The sequence below is a fragment of the Pseudorca crassidens genome, chromosome 3 (assembly GCF_039906515.1).
Source record: "Pseudorca crassidens isolate mPseCra1 chromosome 3, mPseCra1.hap1, whole genome shotgun sequence".
Lineage (NCBI taxonomy): Eukaryota > Metazoa > Chordata > Mammalia > Artiodactyla > Delphinidae > Pseudorca > Pseudorca crassidens.
In genome coordinates this window covers 121,881,717-121,895,197 of record NC_090298.1, presented here as the reverse complement: position 1 = coordinate 121,895,197, position 13,481 = coordinate 121,881,717, and the positions used below count along the sequence as shown (strand labels likewise).

At 38.9% G+C, this 13,481-nt stretch overlaps 1 protein-coding gene across 3 annotated transcripts in view; it reads left to right on the top strand.

The window, feature by feature from the left end:
- Positions 1-13,481, top strand: part of PRELID2 (PRELI domain containing 2) — a 705,022-nt gene that overhangs the window by 412,938 nt on the left and 278,603 nt on the right. The gene's annotated exons all lie outside the window — the stretch shown is intronic.

Below are 13,481 nucleotides of genomic sequence, written 5' to 3'. Positions count from 1 at the left end.
TCATTTTCACAATGTTGATTCTTCCAATCCAATAACATGGTATATCTCTCCATCTATTTGTATCATCTTTGATTTCTTTCATCAGTGTCTTATAGTTTTCTGCATACAGGTCTTTTGTCTCCTTAGGTAGGTTTATTCCTAGATATTTTATTCTGATGCAATTTTGAGATTATGGGGCTGCGGTCTCTGCAGAGGGAGTGGGAAGGAATGGACCAACAGTTAGGGTTAGGACCAAGGGAAGCAGGGCTACGGTGCAAAACTCTAGAGGGCGCTGTTCCCACAAGATTTCTCTGGGACTGTCAGCTGCATATCCAGTGATGTGGTAGATTGAACCCAAGGTTCTCATATGAGTCCTTAGAACCAAATAATATACCTCCCAAGAGATACTGTCTTCTCCATTATAGGAGGGACTATTTCCATTGTGCACAGTCAATGGGTACTTGAGAGAATGGTTAGAAGTCTCGTTTCAGAGAAGGCTAAAATACTAATGACATTTAATTGCTTTCTGGATAACTTTGAAAAGTCAGATTTTAAACATTCTTTGGGGATTAAGTGAATTCTTTTTTTCAAATTTCCTTTTTTAAAAAAATTTCCTGTTTCTTCCTTCAGTGATAAAGTAACCAAGCATTGGAGCAATCGCAGGATTATTCCTTTGGGTTCAGAGAAACAGTTAATGTTATACAATTCAGAAAACGTTGCAGTTATGTACATGCCTGGAGTTACAAACAACAGACTAAAGTCATCCCTTACCCAGATGGCCAAGTTTTTTTTCTTCTTCCTTTCTCCAAGCCCCAGCAAGGGCTGCTCTCTTCATAGAGCTACTGAGATGTCAGAGAGCATTAATCAGTGGCTGGTTGTCTGGTCAAGAAGAATTCACTCTTGAACTTATCAAGCACATTGGGGATTTATTATTTGCAAGATATTGGGCTTTGTACTTGTGGTGCAAAGATGAATGAAGCACATTACTTGATATTAAGAAGCTAATAGAATAGAGGGATAGACATGGAAATAGGAAATTTCAATATGATGTGATGAGTAGTAAGCTATAAAATAATGCGGGCCCTTAACTCAGCCTGGAAATCTAGGGAAGATGACATCTGACTTGAGTCTTGAAGGAATAACAGAAAACAATCAGAAAAAAGAGGGAACATCAGTGTGCAAAGGAGCATCAATAGTTAGCATTCATCCAGTGTTTTCCCTGCACTAAACTCTGTATCTTACACACATTCATTCACAGAATTTTCACAGCAACCCTGTAAGTTATGTATCCTTAACTCTATTTTATACATGAAAAACCTAAGGCTTTGCAAAGCCAGTTAACTTGCCCAGGTTAATATCACTACCATCTGGAAGAGATAGGATTCAAATCCAAGACCTGATTCCAAAACTCAATAGCTTCCCCATTTTAGTCTATTGCCTCCTGGCTCACAAGACATAAATTTTTGTGATTATTTTCTAAAAACAGAAAAGTCTCTTTATAGGAAATGTGTGTACACCTATTGGTGAAGAGTGAGGAAGGAAACAGAAAATTGAAAGTAGAAGTATTAGGAAGTTGTTGACCATTGGAAATTATACAGTAAAAAGCTAACAAGATAACGTAAGCAAATGAGAAGAATAGGACAATTGGTTTAGTGCTGTGCTTAAAGTATGTCCAAACAGATGACAGGTTGTGAATAGTTTTGTTTTTGCAGGGTCAACCTGACCCCACTCTCCCCATCACTCACTGAGGTCCAGCTGCATTGGCCCACTTCTCTCTTGCTCCAGACACCAAACTTGCTCCCACTTGAGGGCCTCTGCACTCACTCTTCCCTCTGTCTAGAATGTTCTCCCTCTAGATCTTCTATTTTCCATCACCTCATGAATCACCTCCTCAAAGAGCCTTCCCTGACCTCCTGATGTAATGAGCCCAAGAAGTCTTTATCAAATTACCCTATGTAATTTTCCCATAGTATTTATTGTTCTCTGAAACATCATATTTATTTATAAGCTATTTGTGTACTGTCTGCCTCCCTCTACTAAGATGTAAGCCTTAAGAGGTTGAGGGTTTTGTTCTGCTCACTGCTGTGTTCCCAGCTCCTAAAATAGTGCTTAGCCCACATATTTGTTGAATCTTTGCTTCTGATGGTTAATATAACTTTGAGAAGTAGAATAGGCATTTGTTTTTAATCTTTATCTTACAGAGAATAAAATGGGGCTCTTTGTGGTAATATAACATGTTCAAGGTCAAATAATAAAAATAAATGGAAGAGTCAGGAACTGAGCCAAAGCCTCCTCTCCCACTGCATGCCCCTGTCAGTTATCTCAGGAAAAATATTTGCCAGTCTCCTGCTTTCCTTCCCTTCTGACTCTCACATTTGGGGATGGAATTCCCTTAGATTAAAAATGTTTTCCGTAATGACTAGTGTTGTAATTCCTCCAGCCCCTACTTTATTTATTCAATTGCTTTAATTCAATTGCCTTAATTCTCAGGAAGATTTCCCTTTCTAAGATATAGATCTCAGATCGACTGGGTGGAAGTGGGATGGAGGTAGACTGTACACCAGAAATCTGGGCCATGGCAGTGGCCCCTGCTGTGTGGCCTTGTGTTCATCTCATCTTCTCTCTGGACCTGTTAAGTGAGGGGAATGATCTCAACAATCTATGAGCAAATGATTCCTAGATGGATGTTTCAATACAAGGTTTGTAATGCTGGGACTGGGTGTGCCAAGGGTATTTGTGTAAGTGTGCACAAATGTGTATGTGCATGTGATGTTATGAGGAGGATATCAGAAACTAATGACCCTGTTTTAAAAGCTTGAACATAGAGACCTTCAAGATGGTGGAGGAGTAAGACATGGAGATCACCTTGCTCCCCACAAACACGTCAGAAATACACCTACATGTGGAACAACTCCTACAGAACACCTACTAAATGCTGGCAGAAGACCTCAGACTTCCCAAAATACATATATATATATTTTTCCTTTTTCTCTTTTTGTGAGTGTGTATGTGTATGCTTCTTTGTATGACTTTGTCTGTATAGCTTTGCTTTTACCATTTGTCCTAGGGTTCTGTCTGTCCATTTTTTCTTTAGTATAGTTTTTAACACTTGTTATCATTGGTGGATATGTTTTTTGATTTGGTTGCTCTCTTCTTTTTATTACTTTCTGATTTTTTTATTTCTAATAATTTTTTCTTTTTTATTTTAATAACTTTATTTTCTTTTATTTTTTTTCTTTCTTTCTTTTTTTCCCTTTTCTTCTGAGCAATGTGGCTGACAGGGTCTTGGTGCTCTAGCCGGGAGTCAGGCCTCTGCCTTTGAGGTGGGAGAGAGCCTAGTTCAGGGTAGTGGTCCACTAGAGACCTCCCAGGTCCACATAATATCAAATGGCGAAAGCTTTCCCAGAGATCACCATCTCAACACTAAGACCCAGCTCCACTCATCAACCAACAAGCTACGGTGCTGGACACCCCAGGCCAAACAACTACCAAGACAGGAATACAACCCCACCCATTAGCAGAGAGGCTGCCTAAAATCATAATAAGGTCACAGACACCCCAAAACACACCAGCGGATGTGGTCCTGCCCACCAGAAAAACAAGATTCAGCCTCATCCACCAGAACAAAGGCACTACTCCCCTCCACAAGGAAGCCTACAAAACCCACTGCGGGCAGACACCAAAAACAATGGGAACTACAAACCTGCAGCCTGCAGGAGAAACACACAACAGATGAAGGATCAAAGTAAAAACCCACCACACCAATCAAATAAAGAGGAAATAGGCAGTCTACCTGAAAGGAAATTCAGAGAAATGATAGTAAAGATGATCCAAAATCTTGGAAATAGAATGGAGAAAATATAAAAAACATTTGAGAGGGACCTAGAAGAACTAAATAGCAAACAAACAATGATGAACAGCACAAGAAATGAAATTAAAAATTCTCTAGAAGGAATAAATAGCAGAATAACTGAGGCAGAAGAACAGATAAGTGACCTGGAAGATAAAATAGTGGAAATAACGACTGCGGAGCAGAATAAAGAAAAAACAATGAAAAGAATTGAGGGAAGTCTTAGAGAGCTCTGAGACAACATTAAATGCATCAACATTCAAATTATAGGGGTCCCAGAAGAAGAAGAAGAGAAAAAGAAAGGGACTGAGAAAATGTTTGAAGAGATTACAGTTGAAAATATCCCTAATATGGGAAAGGAAATAGTCAATCAAGTACAGGAAGCGCAGAGAGTCCCATACAGAATAAATCCAAGGGGAAACACACCAAGACACATACTAATCAAACTATCAAATATTCAATACAAAGAAAAATATATTAAAAGCAGCAAGGGAAAAACAACAAATAGCATACAAGGGAATCCCCAAAAGGTTAACAGTTGATCTTTCAGCAGAAACTCTGAAAGCCAAAAGGAAGTAGCAGGACATATTTAAAGTGATGAAAAGGAAAAAGCTACAACCAAAATTACTCTACCCAGCAAGGATCTCATTCAGATTCAACAGAGAAATTAAAACCTTTACAGACAAGCAAAATCTAAGAGAATTCAGCACCATGAAACAAGCTTTACAACAAATGCTAAAGGAACTTCTCTAGGCAGGAAATACAAGAGAAGGAAAAGACCTACAATAACAAACCCCAAACAATTAAGAAAATGGTAATAGGAACATACATAATGGTAATTACCTCAAATGTAACTGGATTAAATACTCCCACCAAAAGATATAGAGTGCCTGAATGGATACGAAAACAAGACCTGTATATATGGTGTCTACAAGAGACCCACTTCAGACCTAGGGACACATACAGACTGAAAGTGAGGGGATGGAAAAAGATATTCCATGCAAATGGAAGTCAAAGAAAGCTGGAGTAGCAATACTCATATCAGACAAAATAGACTTAAAAATAAAGACTATTACAAGAGACAGAGAAGGACACTATGTAATGATCAAGGGATCAATCCAAGAAAAAGATATAACAACTGTAAATATTTATGCACCCAACAAAGGGGCACCACAATACATAAGGCAAATGCTAACAGCCATAAAAGGGGAAATTGACAGTAACACAGATGTAGTAGCTGACTTTAACACCCGACTTTCACTAATGGACAGATCATCCAAAAGGAAAATAAATAAGGAAACACAAGGTTTAAAAGATACATTAAACAAGATGGACTTAATTGATATTTATAGGACATTGCATCCAAAAACAGAATGCACTTTCTTCTCAAGTGCTCATAGATCATTCTCCAGGATAGATCATATCTTGGGTCACAAATCAAGCCTTTGTAAATTTAAGAAATCTGAAATCATATCAAGTATCTTTTCTGAGCACAGTGCTATGAGACTAGATATCAATTAAAGGAAAATAACTGTAAAAAATACAAACACATGGAGGCTAAACAATACACTACTTAATAACCAAGAGATCACTGGAGAAATCAAAGAGGAAATAAAAAAATACCTAGAAACAAATGACAATGAAAACACGATCATCCACAACCTATGGGTTGCAGCAAAAGCAGTTCTAAGAGGGAGGTTTATAGCAATACAATCCTATCTCAAGAAACAAGAAACATCTCAAATAAACAACCTAACCTTACACCTAAACCAATTAGAGAAAGAAGGACAAAAAATCCCCAAAGTTAGCAGAAGGAAAGAAATCATAAAGATCAGATCAGAAATAAATGGGAAAAAATGAAGGAAACGTTAGCAAACATCAATAAAACTAAAAGCTGGTTCTATGAGAAGATAAACAAAATTGATAAACCACTAGCCAGACACATCAAGAAACAAAATTGATAAACCACTAGCCAGAGGCATCAAGAAAAAAAGGGAGAAGGCTCAAATAAATAGAATTAGAAATGAAAAAGGAGAAGGAAAAACTGACACTGCAGAAATACAAAGGATCATGAGAGATTACAACAAGCAACTATATGCCAATAAAATGGACAACCTGGAAGAAAGGGACAAATTCTTAGAAAAGCACAACTTTCCGAGGCTGAACCAGGAAGAAATAGAAACTATAAACAGACCAATCACAAGCACTGAAATTGAGACTGTGATTAAAATCTTCCAACAAACAACAGCCCAGGACCAGGTGGCTTGCAGGCAAATTCTATCAAACGTTTAGAAAAGAGTTAACACCTATTCTTCTCAAACTCTTCCAAAATATAGCAGAGGGAGGAACACTCCCACACTGATTCTACGAGACCACCATCACCCTGATACCAAAACTAGACAAAGATGACACAAAAAAAGAAAACTACAGGCCAATATCACTGATGAACATAGATGCAAAAATCCTCAACAAAAACTAGCAAACAGAATCCAACAGCGCATTAAAAGGATCATACACCATGATCAAGTGGGGTGTTTCCCAGGAATGCAAGGATCCTTCAATATACACAAATCAATCAATGTGACTAACCATATTAACAAATTGAAGGAGAAAAACCATATGATCATCTCAATAGATACAGAAAAAGCTTTCGACAAAATTCAACACCCATTTACAATAAAAACCCTCCAGAAAGTAGACACAGAGGGAACTTACCTCAACATAATAATGGCCATATATGACAAACCCACAGCCAACATGGTGCTCAATGGTGAAAAACTGAAACCATTTCCTCTAAAATCAGGAACAAGAGAAGGTAGTTCACCTCACCACTATTATTCAACATAGTTTTGGAAGTTTTAGCCATAGCAATCAGAGAAGGAAAAGAAATAAAAGGAATCCAAATTGGAAAAGAAGAAGTAAAGCTGTCACTGTTTGTAGGTGACATGATACTATACATAAAGTTCCTAAAGATGCTACCAGAAAACTACTAGAGGTAGTCAATGAATTTGGTTAAGTACCAGGATACAAAATTAATGCACAGAAATCTCTTGCATTCCTATACACTAATGATGAAAAATCTGAAAGAGAATTTAAGAAAACACATTTACCCCTGCAACAAAAATAATAAAATACCTAGGAATAAACCTACCTAAGGAGACAAAAGGTCTGTATGCAGAAAACTATAAGACACTGATGAAATAAATTAAAGATGATACAAACAGATGGAGAGATATACCATGTTTGGATTGGAAGAATCAACATTGTGAAAAGGACTCTACTACCCAAAGCAATCTACAAATTCTGTACAATCCCTATCAAACTACCAATGGCATTTTTCAGAGAACTAGAACAAAAAATTTCACAATTTGTATGGAAACACAGAAGACCCCGAATAGCCAAAGAAATCTTGAGAAAGAAAAACAGAGCTGGGGGAATCAGGCTCCTGAACTGCAGACTATAGTACAAAGGTACAGTAATCAAGACAGTATGGTACTGCCACAAAAACAGAAATATAGATCAATGGAACAGGAGAGAAAGCCCAGAGATAATACCATGCACATATGGTCACCTTATTTTTGATAAAGGAGGCAAGAATATACAATGGAGTTAAGACAGCCTCTTCAAGAAGTGGTGCTGTGAAAACTGGACAGCTGCATGTAGAAGAATGAAATTAGAACACTCCCTAACACCATACACAAAAATAAACTCAAAATGGATTAAAGACCTAAATGTAGGGCCAGACACTATAAAACTCTCAGAGGAAAACATAGGCAGAACACTCTATGACATAAATCACAGCAGGATCCCTTTTGACCCACCTCCTAGAGAAATGGAAACAAAAACAAACAAATGGGACCTGATGGAACTTAAAAGCTTTGCACAGCAAAGGAAACCATAATTAAGACAAAAAGACAACCCTCAGAATGGGAGAAAATATTTGCCAATGAAGCAAGTGACAAATGATAAATCTCCAAAATTTACAAGCAGCTCATGCTGCTCAATATCAAAAAAACAAACAACCCAATCCAAAAATGGGCAGAGGCATTTCTTCTTTGGAGAAATACAGATTGCCAACAAACACATGTAAGGATGCTCAACATCACTAATATTAGAGAAATGCAAATCAATATTACAATGAGGAATCACCTCACACCAATCAGAATGACCATCATCAAAAAATCTACAAACATTAAATGCTGGAGCGTGTGTGGAAAAACGGAACTCTCTTGCACTGTTAGTGGTAATGTAAATTGATACAGCCACTATGGAGAACAGTATGGAGGTTCCTTACAAAACTAAAAATAGAACTACCATATGACCCAGCAATCCCACTACTAGCCATACACCCTGACAAAACTATAATTCAAAAAGAGTCATGTACCAAAATGTTCATTGCAGCTCTATTTACAGTAGCCAGGACACGGAAGCAACCTAAGTTTGCATTGACAGATGAATGGATAAAGAAGATATGGCACATATATACAATGGAATATTACTCAGGTATAAAAAGAAATGAAATTGCACTATTTTTAGTGAGGTGGATGGACTAGAGACTGTCATACAGAGCGATGTAAGTCAGAAAGAGAAAAACAAATACTGTATGCTAACACATATATACGGAATCTTAAAAAAAAAACCAAAAATGGTTCTGAAGAACCTAGGGGCAGGACAGGAATAAAGACGCAGACGTAGAAAATGGACTTAAGGACACGGTGACGGGAAACGGTACTCTGGGACGAAGTGAGAGAGTCGCATGGACTTATACATACTACCAAATGTGAAATAGATAGGTAATGGAAAACAGCTGCGTGTCACAAGGAGCTCAGCTCAATGCTTTGTGACCACCTAGAGGGGTGGGGATAGGGAGTGTGGGAGAGAGACGCCAGAGGGAGGAGATATGGGTATATATGTATAGCTGATTCACTTTGTTATAAAGCAGAAACTAACACACCATTGTAAAGCAATTACACTCCAATAAAGATGTTAAAAATAAAATAAAATAAAAGCTTGAACATAAGGTACTCAGGGAAGCTGGGGTTGTTTTTTTTTGTTCCGAGTGCACTGCTTAGTGAATCCTTATGGATTGAAAAATGGAGTGAATGAAGTTGTTTGTGTAAACTTTCCTTGTTAGTGTCTTAGTATCATCTTATTTTCTTAAAGCAACCAAGACTAATTTCGGCTAAATGAAGAAAAAGGATTTTTTCTGGAAGGTTTTCAGTGGGCCTACAGAATCCAAGGGAGGCTGGAAGATCTGGCATGAGGATAAACAGAAACAATGAGAGTAGGGGAGGAATTGTATAGTGGAAGTCTGGCAACGGTTCTGTCAGAAGAAAAACTTAGTCAAGGCCATCTTAGGTCCGCTTTGTAATGAAAACCACCAACCCCTCCTTATCAACTCCTCAGGGGTCAAATCGTGGGTGAGAGTGCCTGAAGCACTCAGGGGCTAGTAATGAAAACAGAACTATGCTAGTTATTTTAACAGAGAGACTTTAGTGTAGGGATTGGTTGATTAAACAGAGGCTCAAGGATTACAGTAGTGAAAATGAACACGAGGGAAACACAGATTTAGTAACTGCAGGAAGAAGCTACCATGCTAGGACTGGGAAACAAGAGAAAAAGTTGGTGCTATCAGAATCTAAAAGCTTGGAGAAGAAGCATGGAGGAGCTGAATCCCAGACCTTTGAAGGGAGGACACCAGCTAGCCTCTGCTGGTGTCTCAGGGGCTGGCACAGGACCCCCAATGGGCTGGGGCTCAGACCTCAGAGAAGCAGGTACTGCCTGGCTGGTACCTCTGAGGGAGTAAGATGAGGATGGTTCTAGGACCGTGGAAAGAAGCTGGAAAGGAACCAGTTGCTGTTGGAATGAAATGTAGCTGCTGAGGTGAAAAGCAACAGCTGGGTGAAAGAAAAACCAGCAAATGGGAAGAAGCAAGCTGCTTTTCTCTTCCTCCTGCTTCTAGTTTCCCTATGGGCAGAACATCAGAAGCCACCTGAGAATGGAGAACTATGGCCAACAGAGCCCCAGGTATGGCATTACAAAGTTGGGTAGAGGAGTGAGTTTGTTGCCGAGACAGTAGCTTCATAACCTGCATAGCGTCTCATTGGCAGAACTTAGGTCAGGTGCTCACCCTCTAGCTTACTGGGGGCAGGGCTAGGGGAGGACCTGACCTTTCTCTTCTGTCACTAAAAATGGCCTGCTGGAACTGTTTTCCCAGTACTACACCCATGGGGAAGAAGTACTGATAATTCTCCATGAAGAAATACAGGTGATCGTAGATGGAAGGAAAGGATTCTGGATAGGCAAAATGCCAACTATCTAGTGTGGCCTTCTAGGAAGAGCTGTCTTGGTGGAGTGCTGAATGTTGGTATAGTTTTCCTTTCTGTATAAATATATGGAATTGACCCTTGTCCTTTTACAGCATTAGAACTTGTTATTTATGTCAGGCTACAAATTGCAGATGTCCTGTTTAGATGAGGATTATAAATCTCCCATATTGAACTTTAATTGGGGCCAAATAAAAAGTTTGGGGTTATTTTCTTCCATGGTTTGGAGATTTATGTAGGGTACTTACAACTTGTTTATCTTGGCAGGCAGAAAGATAGTTGCTTAAATGGATTTTCATGCTTTGGCTTCAAAACACAAAGCCCTGTGCAGCTTGGTGTTTGTTTTGCAAATCCTTATCACACTCAGATTACTGTTTGAGGAAGGAGGGAGGAAAACAGCTTGTAGCAGTATCCTCCATCTCCCCCAGCTTCTCTATTTTATGTCTAAAGAGATACACTCAAACATGTACTAGATCTGCATTTAGAGGAATTCAATGCATGGTAATTAGTACACAGGCAGCTTTGAATTTCTTGAAATTAAGAACATTGATTCTTTGCTGAAATGTAAGTTACTTGCAGATACTTTACTCCTTTTATTCTAGGTTTTCTAAAACAACCTGAGCTTATTTTTCTAAGTCATTTATATTTTATGCTGTTTGACTGAGAAGACTTAGGCGGGCAGTTCCTTAAAATTAAAAGCTCTCATGGATTTCTTCAACGGTATTTACAAAGAATTATTGACTGGCTAAACTACAACAGCCAAAAGGAAGTTCAATTGTCAATCTTGCATAGTAATTTACTACTTGAAAAATAATGAAAGAAAGTTAAAATTGCCAACAGTAGGCTTAAAAAAATATATATATAAATCAATAAAGTGAAGTTTCTTCCTTCTCAAAAGTAAACTTACCAGCGTTACAAGATTTTTATATACATATACATACATATATACATACATATATTAAAAATAGAACTATGATGTACGTACTAGTCTGAAATTTAAGGTAATAATATATTAGAGATATTTTCCGATTCATCACATGTGAATTGCCTTCTATTTTACATGGCATGATTTCTCGTAATTTATTCAACTCTCCCCAGTAGTGGATATTGAGGTGGATCGTATCCTTATTTTTTGTACTCAGATACAGTGCCACAGTGAATGGCTCCCTCGCACATCTATCTTTACACATACCTGCTATAACTTCTGTAAGACAGGTATGGGGACACTGGCCTGTTGCCAAGGGATCTAGTTCAGAATCATGTTGTGTTTAGCTGTCTTATTTCTTTAGTCTCCTTCAAGCTGGACTAGGTCTCCAGACTTTCCTTTATTTTCATGGTTTTGACACTTTTGAAACTACAGAAGGGCAGCTATATTTATTTCTTTTTACCAGATTTTTATCTCTTACCATATTTTTTTTTTGAGAAACTACCAAAAGCACTTATATGCAAGATGGCATTAGGGGAGTGATGCTCAGCCCTGACTACACATCAGGATCACCTGGAGTTATTTTTTAAAAAAGTACCTTTGCTGGGGCCCAATTCCAGGAGTCAGATTAAATTGTTCTCAGTTGGTGCTTGGGTACCTGTATATTTTAATGCTCCCCTGGTAATTCCAGTGAGTACCCTGGGCTGAAAACCCCTAGATTCGCTATGGATAAGATCAGCTGCACAACTTTGGGGGCTCAGGACAAGATGAAAATGGGAGACCCCCTAGTTCAAAAATTATTAAGGATTTCAAGGTGGTGACAGCAGATCATTAAACCAAATGTGGGGGCCTAAGCAAGGGGCCCTGTGCAAGTGCATAGCATGCATGCCCATCAAGTCAGTCCTTGGGGTACCACATTTGGTATAAGAAAGAAAGCCATGCAAATGAAAGGCATAAAGCAATGGCACCATGAGGAAGGATAGAGACATGAACAAGGGTCCATGGGCTCCTTTCCATTCCCAGCTCTCTTGCAGTTAGATGAGGCCGTATGATCAGGCCCGGACAATGGGCAATGAGTGGAAGTGGTGAAGAGCAGGATCGAGTTCTCTGTGCAGTCTCAGAAGCTTCAGTTTGAGACGGCAGTGTCGCAAGACGGTGCTGCTTGCATCAATGTGGGTCCTTGAGTGAACATGTGAAGCAGAACTCCCTGGCAACTCACATCAGCTATATACCATGAGCAAGAAATAAGTCTGTGTTATACTAAGCCACTGACATTTGTTACTGCAGCACAGTCCAGCCTATTCTGACAAATACAGAAAGGTACAAACCAAATGCCATAGGATCTCAGAGGAGTGAATGCTGACTTCTTGCTGTAGGCATCAGGCAAAGCTTCATGGAGGATGATACATTTAAAATGGGAAAGATACGATTTGAAACAACTGATAAAGGTTGTTTCAGTTCCCTATTATCACATGGAAAATGACCACTACACTTGGTGGCTACCATACACTATTTCTCATGAGTCTATGGGCCAGCTACATAGTTCTGCTCTTTTGGGCTGGATTCAGCTCATGCATGCTGGGCTCTCTTATGCATCTGTGGACAGCTGCTGAGATGGTGGGGCCTGGCTGGTTTAGGTTGGCCTTATTCACATGTCTGGAGGTTGACAGGCCTTAGATATCCTTCACATGGTCTCTTCTCCTCCAGCAGGCCAGTCCAGGCTTGCGTATATGGTGTGTATCTGATGGCAGTATCCCAAGAGGTAGAGTGGAAGTGCACAAGGCCTCTTTGAGCCTAGGCTCAAGACTAACACATTACCACTTGCACTCCATCCTATTGGTCAATGGAAGTCACAAAGCCAGGCTAAATTGAAAGGATGGGGAAATAGTCCCCACTTCTTTATCTCATATTTTGGCATATGGGAGGTGTTGAATATTTGTGGAATAATTGTATGAATAATGGAATGGATTGCCTGGACAACAATTTTTTTATTGGAGCTCAGACTTTGGACTTTACTTCCCTGTCTATACTCTCTTACTAGGTAATCTCATCCTGTACTCCCACTTGTGTATATCTAGCCAGGTCTCTTTCTTCAAGTTTCTACCATAAAATCAACTACCAAAAAACCTGTATGCAGAAAATTATAAGACATTGATGAAAGAAATTAAAGATGATACAAATAGATGGAGAGATATACCATGTTCTTGGATTAGAAGAATCAACATTGTGAAAATGACTCTACTACCCAAAGCAATCTACAGATTCAATGCAATCCGTATCAAACTACCAATGGCATTTTTCACAGAACTAGAACAAAAACTTTCACAATTTGTATGGAAACACAAAAGACCCTGAATAGCCAAAGCAATCTTGAGAATGAAAAATGGAGCTGGAGGAATCA